This window comes from Mustela erminea, chromosome 7 (assembly GCF_009829155.1).
Source record: "Mustela erminea isolate mMusErm1 chromosome 7, mMusErm1.Pri, whole genome shotgun sequence".
Lineage (NCBI taxonomy): Eukaryota > Metazoa > Chordata > Mammalia > Carnivora > Mustelidae > Mustela > Mustela erminea.
In genome coordinates, this window is record NC_045620.1 from 61,971,981 (window position 1) to 61,998,878 (window position 26,898).

A 26,898-nucleotide genomic window follows, 5' to 3' on the forward strand; every position below is an offset into this window, starting at 1 on the left:
ATAGAATGAATAGAGGTAAACACACGTTAAATTTCCAAAGATTAAAGATATTGCTAAAGATCACACAAAAAGTGTTATGCCCGAGTTTTCACGTCTGAGAGACCATTAAAGAGCCAACACCGATGTAATCACAGGAGGGTTTATTTGACAAACTTAAGCTTGGGCCCAAGTATACCCGACACAGTGGAGTAGGGACTTGGACCCCGAACCAGATTACAGTCAGAGTTTTTAAAGTCAGAGGAGGGGTGGACTCTGTGATGGGTGAGGACAAAGGAGGTTATGGATGATGTAAGTCTCTAAGGAATTTTGGAAGTGAGGTCTCCAGGACCCTGAGGGGCTAGCTATTGTCTGGGGAAAAGGTTATTCATTACCAGTAATAAAACCTTCTCATAAGACCCTTTAGATGTTTATCAGTGGGTCATATGCTTGGGAATGATTGCTGACGTGATCTTGGAGGTTTAGAGATAAAGTTTCACATTTCTCCTATCAAGTGTCCTTGTTAGTGAGATTTAGGTTTAGAAGAAATTTAACTTATTTTCATTTTCTTCCGCCTCAGTCTCTTTTAGTTTTATGGTAGGGAGGGTGACATTAGGGCTTGGGGAACTGAGTTACTTGTAAATCTCTAGGACATTTGTAAACCAAGAGAGACGCCTGTCTTGCACGATTGTGATCTCTGCAAGTTAACTATTTGTTTTTCTTTTAGGGCAGCCAGGGATGGCTGAGGAATGTCACACATACTACCAAGGGGAGGGGAGCGGGTGGAGAGAGGGTGCAAGGTGCCAGCTTTTGCTTTGTCAAGATGGCTGTACTTATGTCAGGGCTAGACTCGAGGTGGGTACAGCCTTGTTTTTCTTGGCCTCCACAAAAAGCACCAGCAGATTTTTGTTAGTATTTGTAATACTAGAAAATAGGTAATACTAAAACTGAAGGCTTTCGTGAGTTAAAAAACAAACAAAAAAAAACCACACCAGGGGCATTTGGGTGGCACAGTTGGTTAAGCATCAGACTTTTGGTTTCAGCTCAGGTCATGATCTCAGGATCCTGAATTCAAGCCCTGTGCAGGGGCTCCAAGCTCTGCAAAGAGTCTGCGTGAGGTTCTCTCTTCCTCTTCCTTTGCCCTTGCTCCTGGCACAAGCTCTCTAAGGCAAGTATTTTTTAAATAAAGGGGGAAAAAAATTGAAACAAAAATTAAAAGCACAAGTATTTCTGATCTTCTTTAAAATACTAGTACAGGGTGCCTGGGTGCTCAGTTGTTTGGGTGACTGCCTCTGGCTCAGGTCATGGTCCCGGAGTCCTGGATTTGAGTCCTGCATCGGGAGCCTGCCTCTCCCTCTGACTTTCTCCCCTCTCATTCTCTTTAAAAAAAAAAAAAATACTAGTACAGAAAACAGCACCTGTGTGTTAAAATTCCAACATTTAAATGATGGGTGCTTCCATAATAATAAACCTAGTTTAACTCCTTAAAGGTGAACTTTAGTAGGTAATTAAGATAGATACATTCTTTTATCTTGTACCCTTATATTTGACAAAATATACATTAGCATATAAATATGCTAATTTAGCACTCAAATGATATCCTTCAATGCCTTTCCTGAAAGCAAGTACCATCACTGAGTTTGTGGAAGGTAGCTGCCCAAAGTCTGTCTGTCTCAAACCTAATTAAAGGGATTTGTATGGATCATTCTTTTTTTTTTTTTTTTTTTTTTGGTCTCTGGGGAGGAAAGACAATGTGGGATTTCCCGTAATAATTTGGTTGTAATAATTTATTACAGGAAATATGGGAAATCCCACATTATCTGCAGGCCCAGATACTTAGAATTACTGATTTGTTATAGTTCTAAACATATATGATTTTTCATTAACAAATTTAACTTTTTATTAATGAAGGTTGAGAATCAGACACCATTTTTAAATTGCAGAAGAATACAAAAAGTTGAAAAAGTCACCAGTAAAATAATCATTGTTTACAAAGTGAACATTTCCATTACAAGACTGCAGCTGCAGAAACAGAACACTGGAATGTACAAGAAAGTTTCATTTCCCCAAATTAATCTCGATTGGTACTTCTAGTTTTGCCTGGTCTTTAGCTTTAAATATATCCACTCTCATTTGTTTCTTCAACATTATGCCTGTGAAATTTATCCATTCTGTTGCATGTTACAATGTTCCTTCATTAATATACTTATGACAGTATTTTTATATTGATAAAAAAACAGAAAGTAGCAATGTTCCTTCATTAATATACTCACTATAGTATTTTTATAAATGTAAAAAAGATATTATTAATGAACACTTGGCTTATTTCCAATTTTACTATAGTAATAGTGCAACAGTAAGCAGTTTATATTGATTTTACAGAGTGAATGTAAACACAGAGTTGAGTCCATGACAAAGAGTGGAATTGCTCACCATAGGGTTTGTATTTGCTCAGCTCTAGTAGATGTTAATTTAGTAGATCTAGCAAATCCAGCTTCCTAAAATGGATGCACCGATGTACATTTCTACCAGCACTATATATGAGCAATTCGGTTGTTCTGTATCCTTGCAAATGCTTGGCATGTTTGCACAGTTTTTAAAGTAGGTATTTTGATCATGGGTCATGGTATCCTATCAAAGTTTTAATTAGTATATACCTAATGATTCATTAATGTATTTTTTGGTTTTATATATGAACTCACTACCAAGATCTTGTTCAAATGTTTTGTACATTCGCTGTGTCTCAATTTTTAACTACTTTTTAGTTTATTTTACGTTGTGGTTACTAGTCTTTGTCAAATATAATTCACTGCCCATTATTTCTTCTCCTCTGTGTCTTGGTTCTTCACATTGAGGATGGGATCTTTCACTAAGCAGAGCTTCTTCATCTCAACCTTGTCTAAATCTAAGTTTTCAATATTTCTTTTAAGGCTAAGCATTTATTAATACATTTATTTATCTTGCCAAATAAAGAAATATTTGCATATCTTAGGGATATAAAAATATTCTGATGTATTAATCCTTAAGAATTCTTGTCCTTATAGTAACATTCAGAATTATTTTCATTTGAGTTAAAGTTTACCTTTTTTAGAGTGCCTGGGTGGCTCAGTGGGTTAAGGCCTCTGCCTTCGGCTCAGGTCATGATCCTGGGGTCCTGGGATCAAGCCCCTCATCGGACTCTCTGCTCAGCCAGGAGCCTGCTTCCTCCTCTCTCTCTGCCTGCCTCTCTGCCTACTTGTGATCTCTGTCAAATAAATAAAATCTTAAAAAAATAATAATAAATTTTACTTTTTCCATACAAATATCTTCCTGAGCGACTAGCATTTATTGAAAAAATGATTCTTCCCCAAATGAAGAGCAGTGTCATTTGTCATTTAAAAACATTACTCATGGGGTGTCTGGGTGGCTCAGTGGTTTGGCCCTCTGCCTTCCGCTCGGGTCATGGTCTCAGGGTCTGGGATCGAGTCCCGCATCGGGCTCTCTGCTCGGTAGGGAGCCTGCTTCCTCCTCCTCCTCTCTCTTTCTCTCTCCTTGCCTCTCTGCCTACTTGTGAACTCTGTCAAATAAATAAAATCTTTAAAAAAAAATTCTCATGTTAAAACTCTAAATGTAAGGGGAGAGAGAGAGCCCAATGTGGGACTTGATCCCAAGACCCTGGGATCATGACCTGAGCCAAAGGCAGAGCCTTAACCCACTGAGCCACGCAGGCGCCCAGACTTTTTTGTTTCTAAAATCCTGTGATATTGTCAAAAGTTTGGCTGGTTTCCTTACCTCCTCCCAGATCCTTTATTCAGAATCTTGAATTCTTACTCTCAGAAAGTATACAAAATAGATCCATTTTTTTCTTACACATAACTACCCCAATATTTTACATCTGTTAAATCCATTTCTAACATTATAAGTCAACTATAATAATATTTTTTAATTACCTGTAATTTTTGTCAGGTTTTGATATCTATGTTGTATTCATGCCAACGAAATTTTTAGAAAGTTCTTTTTCATATATTCTACAATACTTCATGCAGTTTAGGGTTATTTGTTTTTTTCAGGAATTTTTTTAGTTCCCCTGTGCATCGCCCTGGTGTCTTTCTCTTGTGAAAATCCTTAGTGAGGTTTTCTTTAACCATTATTTTCCTAGTTTTTCTTTGGCATTGGTCTCTTTGAATTTTCTGTCTCTATGGGGATAGCTTTTGAGAAGAATTATTTTAAGAAAATTATATATATTAACTTACTTAGAAAAAAGACTTTAAAAGAATTTGTTATGTATTTTACCTAGGTTTTCAAATGTATCTGCATAAAACTGTGCTAATTATAATTTGGTATGGACTCAATCTCCCTCATGCAGTTTTATAAACCTGAATGAGTCAGATTTGGTCTGTGTCTTATCAGTTACTCAATTAGGTAAGACAAGCTGTAAGGCCAGGAACACAGGTTCTTTTCACCTCTCAACCCTTGAGTAAGTCTTACTAAATACCACAGTCTCCTCTCAGTCCGACACTAGTTATTCAAGGAGAAGAGTATCTTTTTACTCAGGATAAAATGGGACTATCAGGAGTGGTCTTGAGTGGAAGACATCTATGGCCAGGTGTTTGGCTACCTCAATGAGGTCCATTGGCAGCAAAGACAATACTCTGGCAGAAACATGCAATATTGTTCCAAATGAATTATCAATAAATTGATATTTGGTTGAATATGCCTCACTAAAGACCAGGAAGGAGAGAAACAGGACAAAACCAAAATAAAGTCTATCCGTATTTTGTTTCTGTTGGGTCAGTGGATCTGGGAATGCAGGAGGAACAATAGAAATTACCCCCGGGGCCGGCCATCTTCCAGCCTCCTCCCCTCTCCTTTCCTTAATCCTTGACTCTCCCCCCAAAAGGATGTATGCCCAGGTCACGTCTCCATAGGTAACCGGATACCTATGCAGGAAACAGAAGTATCAGGACCCCCACCTCATACCCTCCGATCACCAAATACCCTACCATATATGGATGCGAGCCCATGCCCTATCTTGGCCCAACAGAAGACCCCCATCAACTCCCTCCCAGTGCGACTTCCCCCACTCCCCTTTTTGGAAACTGGCCCGAGGGTGCCCACCTCCTCCCCTTCTCCTGAGTCCTGAAACTTCACCAGAGAGTGCCTTTAATAAAGCTTGCCTTGTGTCTACCTCGCCTGGTGTTGTGTTTACCTTGCCTGTGAAACCTTACAGTTTCCTTGAGTAAAGAATAGATGACAGTAAATTACATTGCTAGAGCTTGAGTCATTCCAATGTTACATCAAGGTTTGATAAGGACAATCTGTAATATTCCATATCTTCGATAGAGAAACTATATTGACATAATACTTGTAAGAAACAGAGGTTCTTGAATTTGTCTAAAAATAGCATATTGTGAATTAAAGAAACTTTTCAAGGCTAGCAGAATATTTTTACTTTGTTTAGAAATCTGACTAGGTTACTTGGGTGACATTGGTGTTAAAATGAATGTCAGACAGTTTAAGATGATAGTTCAGGAGGATGGCTGTTTACTTGGGTGTTAATGGAATAAAGCCTCATAGCAGTGATGAGGGAACAGAAGGCTAGCTGAGGACAAAGGAGAAGCTGGCACCCTACAGCAACCCCCCTTGCCCCAGCCTGCCCTTCATGACTTGTGTGACATTCCTCAGGCACTCCTGGCTGCCCTAAAGGAAAAACAAATAGTTAACGTGTAGAGATCCCAATCCTGCAAGACCTGAGTCTCCCTCACATTACAAATGTCCTTGTGATTTACAAGGAAGAGGCTTTCTTACCAACAGCATGACTTCCCAAATATCCTAACTTCCAAAGACTCCCAGTTCCTAAAGCCCTAACATCATCTTCCTTTCCCTATACTTGAGGGAGCCTGAGGCAGAGGAAAATGTAAATAAAGTTAATTGTCTTCTAAACCTAAAGCTCATTGATAAGGACACGTGATAGCAAGACTGTGACATTCCTCCAGGAATCTCTCAACTATCTTAACTGTTAATGCCTTACTAAAAGCAAAAACCACCTTAACTTGAAAAACAGCAAAGCCTCTGGTATCCCTTGTGTCTTCTTTAAAACAAGAAAGTTCTTTCAAGAACTTTTTCCTTACCTCCCCCAAACCCATAGTCTATAATCACCACTCCTCACAATGGTGGGGCAGCAGCTCTTTCTGCCCACGGGTCCCGCTCCATGTTTAATAAACCACCATTTTGCACCGAAGAAGTCTCAAGAATTCTTTCTTGGTCATCCACTCCGGCCTTCCCCCACCGAACCTCACTCAAATTCTAAAACTTCGTCAGCATGACAGGGATAGAGAGGACCTTGGCGTTCACTTGGATTAGTAGTGCTCAAAACTTTTTCTTTTTAATTCAAATCAAAATAAAGTCCAAATATCTAAAAAAGCTAAAAGCAAAGCTGCTCTATTAAAATAGATGTCCCACCTGCCCACCTACATCCTGTCCTACCTATTTGAAAATAGGTAAATTTCCCCTTGTTCCTATTAAAAGCACATCATTAGAGGAGTTTCTAAGAAATCTCAAAGAATCCGTGTGGGTTTGAAAACCTGTGATTTGGTGCAATGTTGCCTTTGAGATATAGGGACAAGTCCTGAGGCTGCTGAGAGGAATCATTCTGTTCCTCTGGGCTCTGTTCATCACCACCCCAGTGGACACCATGGCTGCCCTACTGTCCCTGCTGCTCCCACAGCTTTTCCAAAGTCTTTCAGTGTAAGTGTTCTGGCTCTCGTGAGATAAGGGAACTCAGGAGAAAATCAAAGGGAAGGACTTTCCATCTGTACAACTGAAGGTGAACAGAGAGGGAGAAATTGGAGCGGTTATTTCTCAGTACTGTCTAAGGCAGTCTGGTTTGTTAACAGCAAGGCTATTCTGGTAAATTCAGCCCCCCCACTGACAGTGTAGTTGTCTTTAGTGCATGAATACATGAGAAAGTTACTGGTATAGCCCACACAGACTTTTTCTTTCTGTGAATTTGTTAGATTGGAAAAAGGACTTAGGTCTTCAAACACATATGCTAATCTGTGCGGGGTTTTTTCTATATTAAGAACAGTGTCTTCTCTGGAATCGTGGGGTTTTTTCTTGTTTTTTGTTTTTTGTTTTTTTTTTTAAATTTTTTTGTTTAACATTGAGAATAATTCATGCTTAAAGAACTCTGTAATAGGAAAAGTAAGAATGCTTTCTCAAACTCTAGTGCCTATTTTGTGTGGGTAAAAACTATGGAAGGTCTATTTTTCTATAAATGTATTAACATACGGAAGCATCCAAGAATACACCTTCCACACAGATATAGGCACATTCATTCAAGATCCTTGGGCCCTGGAGAAATCAACAAATTCTGAAGTATTCTGAAAGACTGCTATGGGCAATGTAACTAAAGAGTAAAGACAGCAAATTCCCTAGCGGGCTTCTGAGGTAATTTCTTTGACAGCTGATTAGCTTATCCCGCTTATTTGAATTCAGAGCAAAAAACATTAATATATTTAATATACCCTAATAGTTTCTCGAAGTTTAAGAAGGGCTCATGAGCAGATCAATCAACCTATAATGTACCATAAGTGGGCTATAAAATAATTTTTATGCTAAATTTATGAGTACCTCTTATATAAAGGTTATGCTAGCTTCATGGACTGAGTTGAGAAAGCCAAAAAAAAGTTGAAAGAGTGCAGGAAAATACAAGCTTGGGTGAGGGCAAATCTTGCCTAATCAAAACTGACCCCAAACTGATAGATACTGGATATGAAGAAAGAGAACATTAAATGAATTGTTACATCTTTAGTACATAAGCTCAAAGAAACACTTGTGTCATGTTCTAGGAATCACCAAGTTTTCCAGTATCACTGAGGGGAGCAGGCCCTATTCCTAGCTCTGTGTAAACATCAGTCACTTTTCCTTCTAATTCTTCCGGGTGCTTTCTTCCTGGCCTTGATGAGTTTCCTCACATGCATGCCTTGGTAAGTACTCAGATGAATATTCAAGGGAACCTTCTACTGATCTCTGAAATTCTCTCTCTGGAACTCTTTCCTTACAGGATTCCCTACTGTGAACCCCTCCTGCTTTGACCTTCCAGATTCCCAGCTACTGCTAACCCAGAGACCTATAGAACTACATGTGAGTCTGTCCTCTGTAATGCCCCAGACTGAAAAGTCTTAATGCACTAAGCATGGGTCTTTCTAGGGCTCCTGTTCCTTCCGACCCAATCTTATGTTCCTTGCTATTTAAGTGTCTTGTGAATCTGTTCAAATTACTGGATTTGGAGAAAAATGCAAGAAAATAAGGAAAAATAACATTATAATATTAGACATTGGCAGGTGGATCTAGCTTATGTCTCTTCCTTTGTTGAAAAGTTACACTATTTCAAATTCTACAGGTGGCTACTGGATAGCTTCCTCTCACAGAAATTCTGAGTTTACTCTGTGATGTGATAAAATCAGGCCATTGGAAGTTACTCATGATCAATCCCTGATATTGCTTGAGCTTTATCTATTTATCTTGAATTAAAAAGCTTACTTAGTGATGTATTCTTCAATTCAGTTTGCTATTTCAACACTACTGTTCTTTGCATTTAAAAAGGTGAACACTTAAAGCTCTGATTAATTTCTCCTTTCAACAGCGAAAGTATCACTTACTCCATGAATGAGGTTAAGCAGATACATGTCATTGATATATTATCATCATCATCATCAAATCCCTACACCAAAAAGCAAAGTTCAAGTTATTTTATTTAAATGTTGATATTATTTCTATGAAGTTTTTCTTCTATCCTGCAGAATTTTCCAAGAAGTTTCTCAAAATCACATAAATTTTAGAAACTCCCAGTGAATTCTACAGACATGAGTATTTGTGTCTCTGGTTCATACAGATTCCTGCTCATCTGAAGTTCTAAGTCAGATGGAATCTTACTCTTTTTCATCTAGTCCCAATTAATTTGAAAATAATACTATTTTATAAGCACAATGTCCTAATAAGATAGAAGTTTCTAAACTTAAGTGTTCATCCTAAGCATTTTCTAATTCTCTCAAAATTGCAAGACTTGCACAGTATACCACCCGCACGATTATTAGCACGGATAATTATATCAATGACAGAAAAACACTGAAGGACACAGGATGGGACTTTTTCAATGTGACTAAAGTTACGTAAGTTTATAGGGATGACTGAACAAAAGACGATGTCCAGGGGTCAACGTCTAGACTCCCAAAATAGGTCACTTCAGTTATGTGAGGGGTAAGTGGTTTGTGAGGTATAAAGATTCATTCCACAAATGCATGATGAGAATGTGGACAGATTTTAGAGGCTTGCCTTTCCTGTTTCGTACTCCTGTGTTATGCCACCCATCCCCAAGAATGCCTGCCTGACTCTATCTCTGGAGACTTGAATATCTTTCTGTCTATTGCACTAGGTTCTAAGCACAAACCAACTATTTTGAACTCTCTTTGAGATTCAATATAGTTAAAGTTAGTCACCCCAAAACAAAGGTCAGTGGGTCCTAGTTTTAGACCTTTTTTTTTTTTTTAAGATTTTATTTATTTATTTGACAGAGAGAAATCACAAGCAGATGGAGAGGCAGGCAGAGAGAGAGAGAGGGAAGCAGGTGAGATCCATTCTTGTATGGTCATACAAAATTCCAAAACTTTAATTCCAGTGGCAAGTTTGACCACCATGGTAATTACCAACATAATCTCGACACCCTTTTCAGAAATTAATCTCAATCTTGTTTAGTCTAATCAATTACTATAATAGCATAATTCTTGCCAGTTTAATTGTAGACAGGTACCATAGGCCAATATGAGAAATGAAGGGAACTTCTTTAATGATATGTATAAGCCACTGAATTAACTGATGCCGAATCTACCCATTTTAATATATTTAATTTGAAATAAGTCAATCTATTAATTCAGGAACTTTTCACTGATTACTTGCACCTAAGTGTAACTTAACTGATATATTTTCTCAATCTTGGCCATGAGTTATCCTATTCTTGAATACATTTTTATGGTATCCTTATAATTTCTTAGTTATACATTTTTAGAGGTAGACTCTGTATGTATGAGCACTTAGGTCAAGTCATACTATTAAAGCTTCAGTCTCTACTTAGCAAGTGTCCTCCAGGAAGGTTGTATTAATTTATGTACCAACAGCATTACATCATCACCAACAGTAGGATGAGGAGGAAGAAGGGGAGGTAGGGAGGAAGGGCAAAGACTACGACTACTACTTTTTAATTTTGGTCATAGCTAAGGTTCCATGTCCCCTGAAAAAAAAAAAAAGGTTTTGTCTCTAAAATTCAACAATTCAGAGACCTACATAGATTTCTTGAACGCACTAGATCATATTTTTGAACATGACTGAAAAAATTATTTTTAAAAATTCAAATCAAATATAGAGTTAACTAAATATTTCAGAATATAGATATATAAGAGAGAATGAAAACAACAAAAAAAGGCTAAATGGAGAATCTAATACTTTCTAGAAAGATTCATACAAAGACACATCATCATGAAATTTCAGAAGGATTGAAATAAAGCAAAGAATTTGTAAAAGTGGAGATAATAAAAGATATTTCAATATAATATAAATAATATTCAAAAGTACTGTCAATTACCTAGAAACCAATTAAAAAAAGATTCAACATGTACTTTCATCAACTGTAAGGGCCTGTTTAGCCAGAGCAGCCGCACCCCAGTTGAACTGCCATTTTGTTGTTTACACAGTAAAACTTAAATTGACCCTGCCCCCCACCCCGACCCCGGGGGACTTACATAAAAACAAGTCCCAGAAACTAGTCCCAGGTAACAAAGCTCAAACACAGGGGTGGGTCAGGCCAGGTGGACACATCCGATTAGTGGGGGGTGGGGTGGGGGGGTGCATACTGTCTCCCTAGTTACCAAGGAGTATGGGCCCTGCCCTTTGGGCACATTCTGGGCACCAATTCTGACCAAGGTGATAGGCTGGTTCAAATGTCTACTAGGGTAAATTGTAATTTAATTGGTCACCTAGCATGACTGTGCAGCTTTCTCTGTGTGTTACAATTTCATTGGCCACCTGTGCATGGCCAGGCCCAACCACATGGCCTTTGCTCTATAAAAGTTAGTCTGTGAGGGAGAGAGAGGTTGCCCTCTCTGTAAGGGGGTGGCCTTGACAGGTCTGTTTGACTGTTGGGTTTTTTTTTGTTTTGTTTTGTTTTTTTTATTTATTTGTCAGAGAAACAGCGAGTGAGAGCGAGCATAGGCAGACAGAGAGGCAGGCAGAGTCAGAGGGAGAAGCAGGCTCCCCGCGGAGCAAGGAGCCCGATGTGGGACTCGATCCCAGGACGCTGGGATCATGACCCGAGCCGAAGGCAGCTGCTTAACCAACTAAGCCACCCAGGCGTCCCTGTTGGTTTGATTCTTGATGCTTGGTGCGGAATAAAGCTTTGCTTGACCTTTGCTTTGTATTAGTCTTGCTCCTTTAATCACAGACCCATTATTGGGGGACCCAACATTGGGGACCGAACTTAACCACCAAACTTTTAACCATTCATATATAGAAAAAACATTTTCAAACAGAAAAACTCAGAAAATTTACCTCTTTTACACTCCTTTCTTAGGGAGGTTGCTTCAAGTTGTGCTCTGGCAAATTCAAAAGGTAAGCCAAGAAGTAATAAGCAAACAGTGGATCCAACCTAAGAAATGAAAGAAAAGACATTCCAGTTGAAAGATCAAGAATTAGAAGTACAAATGTATTATTTTTAGACATGATGATGACTGGCAAGAAAAAAAGTCAAAGTGATCTAAGAGAGTTACAAGCTGATTTTGTAGATAGTATCTGTGTTTATTAGGTACATTACTTTTTTATAGATTGTAAAATAAATTTTAGAAATAAAACCCTTTTATTATAATTGGTATTTATTAATAAAAATGTGTTAATATTTTTGTTACCAAACATTTTTAATGTCACCAAAAATTGTCTGTATCCTAAATCATAAGCAGATGCATGTGTGTACATATGCAACACATAGTAACTGTCTTATTCATCAGATATATGGGAACTCCGTATCCACAAAGTTCTGTGGAATCAATGAATCTCCTCATTCATTTGACAACTCTGTGGATTGCTAGCTTGATGAATCCTAATACACCTGAACCCTTCTTAGAGAATAACTTATTAGTCAAAAATTCATGAGAACTTGTATCTTTTCAAATAAGTGCTTTGTTTCCTTTGGGTAAACACTAACTAGTGGAAGACCTGGATCCTATGGTATTTCAATTTTTATTTTTTTTGAGGAACCTCTGTACTGTTTTTCCTAGTAGCTGCCCCAGTTTGCAATCCCACGTGGTACACACGACTTCTTTTCCTCCACATCCTTGCCAACACTCGCTGCGTCTTGTGTTTTTTATTTTATCCATTCTGACTGGTGTGAGGTGGCAGTTCTCCGTGTTTTATTCGCATTCCCTGATGATGAGTGATGTTAAGCATCTTTCATGTCTCTGTTGGCCATATGTATGCTGCCTTTGGAAAAAGGTCTATTCGGCTCCTCTCTCCATTTGTAATTGAATTTTTTTTATTTGGTATTGAGTTGTACCAGTTCTTTATACATTTTAGATACTTGTTACAGAAAAATGAAAATCAGACCAGCAAGAGATCAAGGGACTCTTTTGAGAAGTAGGAGTACTCAAATTTATTTCATGCTTGTGAATCCAGATGAGCTCATGCTTGAAACTCTGGGCTCCAGGCAGTGGGGTCACAAAGCTTTCATAGGGGACTGCAGGCAGTCAGGTGCCCAGGGCCACGCTGACTGCTGGGAGGTGGGTTTAAACTGGGGGATGAGGGGCTGCTTTGGGCAGGAACAGGATAGATCATTTGCAAATATCTTTTCCCATTGAGGAGGTGCCTGTTTGTTTTGTTGATGAGCACCCCAAGTGTCCACTGCTCAATGAATGAATCAAGTAGATGGGACATATATGTACAATGTAATACTCATTAGCTATAAAAAAGAATGAGATCTTCCCATTTGCAAAAACATGGGTGGACCCAGAGGAAATAAGCCAAGGTGAAATGAGTCAGAGAAAGACAAATATATGATTTTATTCATATGTAGAATTTAAGAAGCAAACAAATAGACAAAAAAGACTCTTAAACAGAAAAGACTGGTGGTTCTCAGAGGAAAGGAGGGTTGCTGAAATAGATAAAAGAGATGAAGAGTGCACCTCTCCTCCTGAGCATTGAGTAATGTCCAGAATTGATGAACCATTATATTGTGCACCTGAAACTCCCATAAGACGGTATATTGATTATACTTCAAAAAATTCATGAGAACACATGATTTCAGAAAAGTAATACCTTGCCAGGAATGGACAGCAATCCCTGTACTGATGAATGCAAGATTACTCCAAACTTGGCTGTCACAGAGAGGCAAGGCAAGGGGGTCAATGCTTGGAGACCCTTTGCCCTTCTTTGCTCCTGCTTTATGGGCCCCTCAGGATAATCACAAATCCTTACCACTGTTTCTCAACAAGGGCTCTCACTGACACTAGGAGGAGCTGTTTCCGGGAAAGATACAATATGCTAATCTTCCTGTTCACCTCTTCTGCCAAACATAGCCTAGGGGACAATGCATCCATCTCTTAGATCACAGGGAGCTGTTTGGACTAACAAAGCTTTGGGGAAGGCCCCTCCCCACAGCATTCCAACAGCAGAGTGGGGAGCAGGCCAGGGCATTCTAAAGGCCTCTGCCCTCAGTCCAAACCTTCCATCACCCCCAGGGCCCTCTGCGTTACATTTTAGCAAGCCAGGTATTGCTGATTTCCTGCTCCCCATTAACCCCAGCAGTACCTGGCCCTGCTCTATGGTGGATCCTTACTGTGACGCCACGAAAGGTAAGAGTTGGTTTTCATAAGACTCAGACCACCACTCTCTACTTCTTTGTCAACTTTCCTCCACTCCTGTTGATTTGTCTTTTTTATTCACTTTTTGGATAGCAGGCAAAAATACCAGAAATTCTCTTATCATAATGAGGCAGAGATGGTGGCTATGTCCATATTGTCATCTAAATTGTGGCACAAAGTTTAAATGCATTTAAACCCCGGGGGCTCTAACTAGTCCTATACAAGGTCAAATTTTAGGACAAAAAACGGCCTATTTAGCCAAAGCAGCTCCATCTCGGTTGAACAGCCATTTCGTTGTTTATGCAGTACAATTTAAACTGACCCTGCCCCTGCCTCTCAGGAGACTTACTTAAAAGCAAGTCCAGGAAACCAGTCCCAGGTAACAGAGCCCAAATACAAGGGCAGGTCAGGCCAGGTGGAGACATCCAATCAGTGGGGCACGCATACTGTCTCCCTAGCTACCAAGGAGTGTGGGCCCTGCCTTTTGGGCATCAATTCTGACCAAGGTGATAGGCTAGTTCAAATAGCTACTAGAGGGTAAATTGTAATTCAATTGGCCACTTGTGTGTGGCCAGGCTCAACCATATGGCCTTTGCCCTTTAAAAGTTTGTAAGGCAGGGAGGGGTCACCCTCTCTGTAAGAGGCAGCCCTGACCAATCGGTTTGATTCTTGATGCTTGGCATGAAATAAAGCTTTTCTTGACCTTCGCTTTATATCAGTCTTGCTCCTTTGATCACGGACCTATCACACCCATTTAGGAAGGCACGCAGTTACCTTGGGCACTTCACAGAACCCCAAATGCAAACAATTACTTTCTTAGGTTAGATTAAGTGGACAGTCTAATTTGATCTGGGATATTTAATGGGGGGCAATCACTAGTTTTCCACTGCTCATAAAGGAAGATGTGGAGTGTCCCATCCAGGCTGGTGGTATTGATGCACAGGTAGGACAGGGGTATGCAGAAGTCTTCATAAATGTCAGTCTTTAAAAAAAAAAATCTATGACAAGAGGAAAGGGATCTAAACAGGAGTAGTGGTTAATTTCAATCTTCCCCAGGGCTCTGGCGTTTGCCCAGGGACCTGAAGTGGAAAATTTAGAAAGATCCATGAAAGGAATAGCAACTGGAATTCTCTAGAAATACTTGGGAGAAAAGTAGTTCAGAGTTTGGTTTTTGGATGGGATGCACTGGATTGAGTTAAAAAAAAGAAACGGGAATCTTGATTAATTGGTATAGTGTTTCTAATGAGGGAACAGACGGCGGGCTGAGGACAGAGCAAAAGCTGACACCCTCCAACCTTCCCCCACCCCACTCCTGGGTGGAACATCTGTGACTTTCTTTAGGAATCTCCCACCCATCTTAAGGTTAATACCTTGCTAGAGGGCGAACCGACCTTGGCAATGGCAAGGCTTCTGGTATCAGGTATCTTGTAGGTCCTCTTTAGCATATGAAAGTTCTATTGAAACCTCCCTTTTCCTTAGGTCCTCCAACTCCGTGGTACATAATGAGCCACCCCTCACAACCCCGGGGCAGCAGCTTTTCCTGCCCATGGATCCTGTCCCTGTGCTTTAATAAACCACCATTTGGCACCAGAGATGTCTCAAGAATTCTTTCTTGATCATCGGCCCCCGACCTCATCCCACCGAACCTCACCTATATTCTAGAACTTGATCACTTCTATGAAAGGAAGATTAAAAAAAAACTAAATAAAACATGAAATTACAAGCCCTTTCCAAATGTGACTGTATAGCTTAAAGTTTCATGTTGTTTGGATTAAATAAACTCCACTGGAGATCAGCCTCCAGGGCATTAGGTGCTGAAATGGGGCTATCTAGGGAACTCTTGATCATTGAACCAGAAAATGAAACTAGATGGAAATTTTCAACAACAACAACAACAAACCTCTTAGTGGGAGAAAAGCGCTCAATGTCATTATGCTGAGATTCCTATATTATAACAATTACCGCTATTTCTGCTTCTGTACCTTCACTTGCTAACCCATGAGGAGATGGAAAAATACCAGCAGAGTTTCTATAGACACTCTGTAACCACACATCCCCCTCCCAGAATTGGGCCTGACAGAATGGCTGCTCCCAGGCCCCCCGTCCGGCTCTGGGCCAAGAGATAACAGCCATCTGATGCCAGAGAAACCCCCACCCGGAATTGGACGTAACAGAATGACTGCTCCCAGACCCCCCATCCGGCTCTGGGCCGAGAGATAACAACCATCTGGTGACCTGCAGCTTGACAGGAAGACCCCGGTCAATCCTGAGGTGACACATACCCTAGCGCCGCCAACTCAGCAGTTTGAAGAATGACCCTTTGTTTGAAGAGCCCTTTGCCCTAACCAATAATCCATTCCCAACCTTTTCCCGCTCTGTAGCACGCCAGTCATATTATAGAGTTCCTTTTTGATTTTCCCGTGGTATGTGGCGATTTGTTACAAGATACTATGATGTATGCTAAGTCCCTGCCTCCCCAAAAATAGTGTATAAAAAGTGTTGTGATCCGGAGCTCGGGACCTCTTAGCGTCACCGGCAACGTGTGCGTGGAGGTCCGGGTTCGAACTCATAATAAATGACCCTTGCTGTTTGGCTTTGACTCTGGACTCTGGTGGTCGTCTTTGGGGGGGTCTCGAAATTTGGGCACAACAATGCTTAAGAAAAGAACAGTCTCAACAAACATTTCCCACCCAAAAAAACCCCCTAAGATTTAATCAGAATAAACTGTGTGAGCATTTTGCAAAAGTTCCCTGTGGGATCTTCTATTTGCGCGCTCCCGTACTTAAGAGTTATATGTCTCTCTGTTTTTACCAAAGGTATTACTTTAGCCCTTCTATTTAGTCATAATGATGAAGTCTTAGACTATAAGTGAGGTTCTGTGGTAGCCGATGATCAAGAAAGAATTCTCGAGACGTCATTGGTGCAAAATTCGAAAGGAGAGAAAGCAGACTTTCAATCTTATACCAGTTTACTTTAAAATCTGTTTATTTTAATCTTAGTCCGCTCTGACCACACCTAAAACTCCATTCCAAAATTTTCCCTTCACAAACCTTTTACAACTTTCCTCTGCATTCAGATTTTGTCCCAAGCCATCTGTCCAAACAGCCATCTTATTTAGGACAAAGTTACCTTTTACGTTCAACAACAATGCATTCCCATCAGACATTTAGAATTTTGCATTCTTTAGAAACCTTAATCTCCAGTGAAGACTGTTAGGGTCCGTGATCAAAGGAGTGAGACTGATAAAAGCAAAGGTCAAGCAAAGCTTTACTTCATGCCAAGCATCGACCATCAAACCGACCATTCCGGGACGTCTCTTACAAAGAGGCGACCCCTCTCAGCCTCACAGACTAACTTTTATAGAGTAAAGGCCATGTGGTTGAGCCTGGCTACACACAGGTGGCCAATGAGATTACAATACACAGAGAAAACTGCACAGTCATGCTAGGTCACACACGGGCGGCCAATTGAATTATAATTTACCCTAGCAGATATTCGAACTAGCCTATCACCTTGGTCAGAACTGGCATAAGGCGGGGCCCGCTCTCCTTGGTAGCTAGGGAGACAGTATGCGCGCCCCACTGATTGGGTGTCTCTACCTGGCCTGACTGCCCTTGTATCTGGGCTTTGCAAGTTAAGTTCCTCTGGGAGGGGCAGGGTCAATCTAAGTTTACTGCATAAACAATGAAATGGCTTCCTCTGGCTAAGTAGGCTTTTACAAAGACTAAAGAGTAATCAATTGTGAACGTTACATCAGAATTCTTTACATGGCAAACTTGTGACTCCATTAAGCACAAAACATGTTTACCAAGAGATTTAAATATCCTTCATTTCTTTGCAATAAGAAGTCAAAAGCACTGACTTATGTCTAGTAATTAATGACTTAGTACTTTATCCTATTTGGAAAATGCCTAGACTTTCAATGAATTTAATTCCATTTATCATCCAAGTCCAAAGACTTTGAAAGCTATCTGAAAAATTACCCATGAAAACTTTTAGACAATGAACCAACAGTTTAGTCTTTTTTCTTTTTTTTTGCTAACAAATTGCAACAGAGATCATATTAGCTTATTTGACTTTCAGCAAACCTCCAGAGTAAGAGTCACATTCAGTGCTGATAACTTTAAAGACATGTCTATCTTAATTAAACCAACAAACTTAACTTAGTTTAAATGCTGATGAACATTCCACCTGGGCCCACCCCACTGTCAATGTTTACCTGAGACATGGGTGGGGCAATCTGGAGTGGGAGGTGTTAGGCCCAGGGGGTGCTCTCATTCCCTGACAGTGAAGAGAGGAGGAGCCATGGAGGAGGAGGCACCAAGGATGGTCTAGAGGCCAGTTATGCAGGCCAGGCCGCACCCATGTTGGTGTAGAAACAGAAGAGGGAGACAGAAAAGACAAAGTGCTGCCAGAAGGCAGAGAGTGTGTTCCCAGTTTCAGAGCTCTTCAGCTCCAACAGAGGAGCAAACACCACGTTTTCCTGCCAACAAGGTTCAGGGGGAGAGGTTAGGCAGTCCAGGCCGGGCCAGGGAATGTCCCTGAAACAAAGGCAGTTTTGACAGCTACTTGGGAATATTCCTTAATGTTTCCATCCCAAGGGAGACTCAGTTGGCTCCAGTTATAGCCATTAACCCAGAAAATGAGTGAGGGAGAAGTGAGAGAGAAGCCCCCACATCTGTTAGGAGGAACAAAGAGAGAAAAGGTCAGGGTCCCCTTTGGTAGGGATGCCTATGTATCCTCCAGCAACCTGGGTTTATCAGGAGGCGGCTTAGTTACATAATTATCATCCAACATGGCAGGACAGGGGTTACCAGCCACACATATTTGGGCAAACACATTCTGCAGGAGGCTCTTGGGTCAGGGTCCTAGTGTAAAGCAGTGAAGGCATAGGTATGAGGAATGAAGGTACCTAAGGTCCATTTGCCCTATATTCTGTGGAGGAGGTCTAACTGACAGATCCCACTGAGGCCATGCGGAGTTCCAGGATCTCAGTCCTTTCCTAAGTTTTGCAATGCAGTTTGCTTCCAGTGGGTTTTTAAAAAGGCACCTCAAGGTAGAGTCCTTGGGAACTAAAGAAGCCTACTGAGGCCATGCTCCCAGAAAAGTAAAGAAAGTCCATTACCAAATCCCCCCTGCCCCAACTCCTGGCTGGCATTCCCCATGCAGGATACATCAGAGGTTCCCGTGTCAAAAGTGACCAGAGGCATGCGTCCCTCAAGTAAGACATCACTAGTGATCATGAGCCTGCCTTCCCCATGAAGGAATTCCTACCAAAAAAGGCCCTGGAGGGGTGCCAGTGTCCCTCCCCTTCCTCATTGCATCCTAGGCTACAGATGGGAGCCTAGTGAATGGACTGAAATATTGTGCCCTGCCAGGCCATTGTCTGTCCTGAAGGTTGCGTACTGCCCTGCCATTTTAACCCATGGAAAATACTAAAAAGTTTTACAAGGGGAAATTACCGAATTTTGTAGCTTTAAGTAAAGGACACTGACAAGAAACAGTAAGGATTGAAATCCATCATGGTTGTAAGGGCCTACTTAGCCAGAGGGAGCCATTTTGTTGTTTATGCAGTGAACTTAGATTGACCCTGCCCCTCCCATAGGAACTTACTTGCAAAGCACAGATGCAAGGGTAGGTCAGGCCAGGTGGAGAAATCCAATCAGTGGGGCCCGCATATATCTACTAGGGTAAAGTGAAATTCAGTTGGCCACTGGTGTGTGACCTAGCATGACTGCGCAGTTTTCTCTGTCTGTTGCTGACCTAGCATGACTGTGCAGTTTTCTCTGTGTATTGCAATCTCATTGGCCACCTGTGTGTAGCCAGGCTCAACCACCTCTATAAAAGTCTGTGAGGCTGGGAGGGGTCTCCCCTTTGTAAGAGATGGCCCTGACCGGTCAGTTTGATTGTCGATGCTTGGCACGAAATAAAGCTTTGCTTGACCTTTGCTTTGTATCAGTCTCACTCCTTTGATTACGGACCTAACAATGGTCTAAGTGACATTGTGTGGTTCTGAGAGCCAACTTCCCTAAGAAATGTCCCGGGTTGGGTTTTCATTCAATCGGTACTGGTTTCAGCCAGCTCCCAGTGAAGATCCTGTGGCTGGAAGCAGCCAGACCAAGGATATAATCTAAGGATCACATTAGATCAATCAGGAGGAAACCTCACACAGAAGTCTTAAGATTGGCAGCCATCCTGGTGACTTAGGTGGCTGTTCCATGCCCAAGACAGACAACTTTGTATAAGAACAGGAATAACTAGAGAGCATCAAGTTTCTGGGTCTTATTACCATTCTGGTCAGGGTACTAACTGCCAGCCAAACAGCAGGCTTTCTCCTCCCTTAGAGCAGCCATGGGCTAGAGGATTACAGCCTGAGCAGTCAACATGCAAGTGTTCCAATAAGACCACAATCCTTGAAAAGCCCCTGAAATGAGAGTCAAGGAAGAGGAGAGAAATTACTCACCAATTTTGCACCAAAGCTCAGTGTCCAGATGTAAAGACTCAAAGCCCCACGTTTGGGCACCAAATGATGAAGTTTTAGAATATAAGTGAGGGCTGGTGGGATGGAGTCCGGAGACAACAACCAAGAAAGAATTCTTGAGACAACTTTGGTGCCAAATGGTGGTTTATTAAAGCACGGGGACAGGACCCATGGACAGAAAGACCTGCTGCACTGGAGTTGTGACCGGTGGCTGATTACAGACTATGGGGTTGGTAGAAGTAAGGAAAAAGGGAGATTCCTGAAGAGTTTTCACATGCTAAAGAGGACCTACAAGAAACCAAATACCAGAGGCCTTGCCATTTTCAAGGTTTTTCCCTCCAGCAAGGTATTAACAACAAGATAGTTGAGGAAGATTCCTTCCCACGGGGTGGGGGGGGGGGTGCGGGGGGTGGTGGTGGTGGTGGTGGTGGTGCAGGTGTCAGCTTGTGCTTTGTACTCAGCTTGACTTCTCTTCCCTCATCAATAGTGGAATAGGATTCCAAAGGATCAGAAACAAGAAAGTTTTCATTTTGTTTGCCATATAATCGTTCTCTCATTCTGCCTATTGATACTGCATGGCATGTTTTTACAAGGCAAACCTCAAAGTTACAGCCTGTGCTCCAAGCAATGTGATAAATTGAGTGTCTTAGAGATTTTTTTATAGAACAATGTAGCCACTCTTCCCCAGGTAAGTACATGGTACCAATAAAATGTTCTTTCGGCCTTCCTGAGTTTGGCACGGCTGCACACTCATACTTCCAGTGGGACAGTTCATTTGTAATAAATTAGCATCATACAGTGATGGGTGATACAGACAAAATTGGCGGGAGTAAAAGAAGTCGATAAACATCTACTATTGGAACCATGTTAAAAATATGATAGGAGTGATTCTGTCCCATAAAAGCTATAAAGGAGATGCCTATTGTTCTGAGAGACCTGTGAAAAGTTGCTGCTTTTTTTTTAATACTTTCCTATATACCAAGGAAAATGGGAGTCATACAAAATTTTTTGGAATTATTGGCAAACATATTCAGAAAAGGAGGATGTAATACTTCTTTATACAGTTTGCAGTATGTGTTTGGGGATTTTCTAAAAATAGTTCACTTAAAAATATTTAAATAATAATCTATGGTTTTTTGACAAGTGTTAATGTTACTAAAATCCCAAAGAATGAGAAGAAACTGCTCTGTAAAATTTCCAAGAATTTAAGAAGCAGCAATCATCCTTACATACCACAGTCATCAGTAGAAAATCATACCATTGTACATACAGAAAGTCACCCAGAGATCATGAAATTCAGTTTTTACTCCTGTTAGCCTGTTGCCTCTCTCACTCAGCAAGGGATATGAGATATTCTACTCAGGGTAAAACAACAGGGATTCATTTTTTTTCCTTGATGTCTCCAGTCCCATAGCATTAATGGCTTTATGCTGACATAAAGCCCATTACTTGACATTTAACAAGTATTTGGAGGTTATAAAAGGAAATTAAGTATTATATTAAAAATGAACTTCTTTGCTAAAAAATAACACATTTATTCATACAACTGCATGCCAAGTATATGAGCATTACAAAGTTTTTGTTTAAGCCTTTTTAAATTTAGTCTAAATATACCTTCCAATCACTTTTGACTCTGGTAGTTTGTTATGGCATCACCATGACTGACTGATATTTATGGCCTATATAAGTGATCATTAATAATTTAGTACCTTTTGGTTAAGAGTCAAATGTTGAGGCATATTGAAGAAAACCCCAGTGTTCCATTTTGTTTCATTTTTTAACTACAGTTGCACTTTTTTCTCCATCTTGATCCCCTTTACCCTAAGTAGATTATATGTCATTTAACATTCGTTCAAAGCATTTAATCAAATTTAGCCAGAAGCAAATTTCAAGTTTATTAATTCTCAAGGCAAAAATCCATTTAGAACCTACTATGTGCCAGGTACTTTTCTTGCTCTGGGGATTCGGTGGAGAACAAGGTGGGCAGACTTCTCTTGGGACTTATAATCTTGCTCTTTGAGTGTATGTCTTCGGTTTTCTCTTGAGGTCAGGGAAATTGTCGTTTTTTTAGCTAACTCTGATAGCCTGCCCAATTCTTTTCTCTTCCTGAAAATCCTAGTATCATCCTATTTGGTTTTCAGATTTTTGTCTCCAATTATATTTTCATATAATTATATCATTCTTGGTACTTTAAAATATTATTTTCACTTGATTTTATGAGACAAGAGGTTTTGTCCCACCATTTATGGATCTGAATTTGTTATTCGGGAAGACATTTTTCAGTTATCACAATGTCCTTGGTGGGATGTGATGTGCTTGATTTTCTACAAGGAAGACAAAGACCTTTCCCCTGAGGCCTGTCTGGGCAGTGGGAGCTTGGGGGGTGGGGAAGCTCAGAGCTCTCCCAAAGCCAGAAGCAGTCCCAGGACCCAGCCCAGGCCGCCAGTAATTCCTTATCTGCCAGAGGGCCAGTCAAGCTTGTACACACAGTCCCAGTCAAGCTCCCTTGAACAGCCCTCTCCAGGCTCTGCTAGAGGGAAAGACCAGCACCAGCTCTTCCCTGGAGCCAGCTCCGAGCTCCATACCTCCTGCTCCCTGAGGTGGGTGGCACAGGAGAGGTGGCAGAGAAATGTGGGTACAGCTGGGAGGGTATATGTTCAGTGCCATGTCCTCCCAGAACTTTTGTGGGAAACAGCAGACTACCTTTTTTTTTTTTTTTTAAGAGCAATCTTGTCACATAACTTTATCTTATAGAACATATCAGTAGAATGTCACTGCCATTGAAACTATTGAAAATGTATGGATTATTTCTAGATCTTTTCTGCCCTTTTCCTGTCAGCAAATCATAGTGGACTGGACAGACTGCTTCCGGGTCTGCATAACACATTCCTTCTCACCTCAGAGCCCACTACTCTGTTTTCCCCTCTGCTATCATTCTCCTCTCTTCCTTTTGTTTGTCTTCAACTTACTCAACATTTCCCTTCTTCCCTCTTCCTTCAGCGTATGCTTACTGAGTACTATCATGTGCTAAGGGTTAGTGATACTCTGGGGATCAAAATTAATATGGTTTAGGTCTTTGAGGAGTTTTCAGTTTACTAGGAGAAGCAGACCAAAAAAGTGTATATAAATATATAAACCTTTATCCTAAATTCAATGAAAAAATAATACATTTGTCTACAGACACATAGTTAACTGAGTCAAGGGGTTGAGATAATGAACTCTCCATTTTCAAGAACTTTTCACAATCACAACATTATTCTGTATTTAATAATTAGAAATATAGTAGTTTACTTCTCATACCATCATTTTTCTTTTTAATAGTCACTACTTAGGATATATCCTGAGCCAGTTAGAAAAACACAGCAAATTGCAATAGCATGGTAAAAAATGGATTGCATTATTTTTCACACCTTCCCATTTTTGTCTGCCAAGTGACTTTGCAGTCCTGTCTACTAAGAGTCTACAGCATTTCTCCACCTCATGGATGCTGGGTACATAGGTTAGTAAGTGGTTTGTTATGTAGCATTGTTTGTAACAATTATTGACAAAAACTGTAGATACTGCCAAGTCCCTTCTGTATTTTAGAAAACCTTTTGGTGTATTCTAATCTTCAGTGTAAAAAGGTACCTCACAAACATTTCTTTTGTTGTATAATACAAAGAGAATTACAAACTGCTTGTTTAAAATAATTATGGATTCATATTTTTAGTCATAGGAACCTCAACTGCAACACTCCCTCTATGTCCCCAAAAGTAGGACTTACCAGTAGTAAGGAAGCAAAACTACTGACTAAAACAGAGATATCCCTATCTTGTACTACCTGTAATGTTTATTTTTTGAGATGTAGGAAAAGGGAGTTTAGATCTCTGTATTTCCTGTTTAGAGAGACATTTGAATTGATGTTAAGATGCTCCCATATTCCAATGAAACTGGAGTTTGCAACCCAAACCTTTATTGATGGTTTGGCAGTATGAGTAAAAAATAATTCAGTAAGGTCACTGATTCAAGATTTTAACAGAGATGGTGGTGAGAGAGGTTAGTGGATGATTAAAATAAAGTAAAAGTCAGACGGGTCAAAGATGGAATGAGGTGATTTTCATATGGTACCATTCCCAAAGAATAAAATCTGCTTGTGATATGTGCGATCTTGAAACATACATGCATACCCCCCACACACACACAAAGGCCCCATTTCTCCCAACCATCACTCTTTCTCTGCTCTATTTAACAAAGTAATTGGTTAGACTTATTCTCTGCAGCCTGTTCTCCTCAAGAATATTCCAGTGAGATTTTGATGCCGCAACTACTTCTATCAAAATCACCTAGAAACGCATTGCGAAATGCAGGAGTCCTCAGTTTTTGCCATCCTTGAAAATCAGCAGAATTTTACATATTATTCACTCCCACTTTTTTTAATTGAGAGGACTGACATATAACATTTAGTAGCTTTTGGCATAGCCATTTTCTAAAAATACTTCTTCAGTGGTATTCTGGGGCCCTTCCATATTTCCCTTCCCCCTCCTGGTATTAGAAAAAAATTTCTAAAAAGAAATTATTCTTTTTAGCTTCCCATTATTCTAACATCATAGAACCTTTAACCAAAATATTTGGATATTTCTCCCTTACTTAAATCCATGCCTTGATAATCATAACTTTAAATATTATCTAAATATGAATGAACTCTAAAAGTATTCTCCAGCCTGGATTTCTCTCCTAAATCCCTGAATTCCAGACCCATACAATACCACCTACTGTCTTTACCTAAGTAGTCAAAGACACCTTGAACTCAACATTTCCAAAGCAAACTTATCCTATCTCCCAAAGCCTGCTTCCTGACATCTTCTGTCTTGCTTATAGCTATATTGTTTTCAGCTGCCTAAGCTAAAAATCTTGGTGTCTTCCTTAATTATTCTTCTTTTATACCCAGCATTCACTTTGGCAGCCAAGCCTATCAGCTTAAAAATATTCGGCAGCACATATACTAAATATATTTTTAAATATTTTAAAAATATATTTAAAATTCAATAGCTTACTACATCCATCACAGTGATATGATCCAAGCCATCTGGGCTTCTAGTCTAGATAATTGTGATGGCCTCCTCATTTGTTCTCTGATTCTGATTTCAATTCAATTATTTATTCTCCACACTGCAACTGGGGGAAATTATCCTTACCTATATTTATATTGACACAAATATATAAATATATAGACATTCATCTTTTAGAATGTCAATCATATAATGCCATTCCATCCTTTAAACCCTGTCAATGACTTGTCCTACTAGAGAAAGCAAAAACCTACTAGAGAGAAAGCAAAAACCATTACAGTAGCCTACAATGTCCCAGGAGATCTGCATATCATTCTCCTCTAATCACAATACCTCTATGACCACATGTCCTGTTATTATCTCCCTTATTTCTTGTGTGTTAGCCACACTGGACCTTTGCTCTTCCAACACACCAGACAATAGACTCCTAAGAGCTTTTATATCCATAAGTGTTTGGGTTTGGGTTTTGGCTTTGCCTAAAAAGCTCTTCTATGGATAACACTCATGCTCACTTCCGGAGGCTTCTGTCCCCAGACACTTCTTCAATGAGGTGTTTCCTAATCATCTGATTTGAAATTGAGCTCCCTCATTCTCTTTAGCAATTCTTTTCCCTATTTCATCTATGGCTCTTAATGATACCTGACATCATACCTTTTTGCTAATTATTTTTGTCTTTTGGTCTTTCTTTTCCTATCCAAATGTAAAATTCATGAGAGCTGGGCTTTTGCTATTTCTCCATTGTGTCTTCAGAGTATGGAATGAATATTCAAAGAAAAAATGGGTAAATGAACTAATCTAATGAATCCTGTTTGGCTGAAATCATTGGTGAATAAATTAGCTCATTACTTAAAACTGTCAGAGCAGATTCCAGCATCAAACAGGAGTAAGGATCTAGGTTTTCTGATCTTTAGATATCCCTTATACCTTAAAGTCTTAGGGTTCTCTGGAGATAGGACATGTACTGGATGAGAAAAAATTACGTTAGTTCTTCCTTTTTCTTTCTCCTCCTCCAGATGGTGACAACATAGAAAATACAACTCATAATACAGAACAACAGCTCTGCCTCAGCACAGCAGAGAACAGTGGGCCATAGGAAATGGGACACACTGAAGAATGAAGTATGTCTCCCTAAATGCTGAGTGAGAACCAGCCCATAGATCCCATGCTGGGTAGGCCTATGTCTGCCTTCCAAAAGCCATGAGAACCAACTGATAATCACCCTGATTAATTTCAAATATTAAGTAGAAATTTGATAACAGGATGGTTTGGCTTTGCAGGTAGTACTTGTAAAGACAGTCTTGTATCACTGAGTGGCAGTGTTGAATTTCTTTTCCTGTCAAGACCTAAACCTACATACATTTCACTCAACACGTGGGGATTTATAGTGTCAGCAGTCTCAATGCAGTTTTCATCTGCTGTGCATGGAGAAGGATTTGAAACAGCAGGAGCATATCGTCCATGGGCACTGAGGAATGAAAGCAGTAAAGAGTATGTGTGTGCACATACATATATT

General features: G+C 40.1%; 1 long non-coding RNA gene across 1 annotated transcript; it reads left to right on the forward strand.

Moving 5' to 3' along the window:
- Nucleotides 1-22,844: 22,844 nt before the first annotated feature.
- Nucleotides 22,845-26,638, forward strand: LOC116596573. The gene is made up of 2 exons (XR_004288185.1): nucleotides 22,845-22,937; nucleotides 26,399-26,638. It is a non-coding gene; the product is annotated as an uncharacterized LOC116596573 (long non-coding RNA).
- Nucleotides 26,639-26,898: the final 260 nt, after the last annotated feature.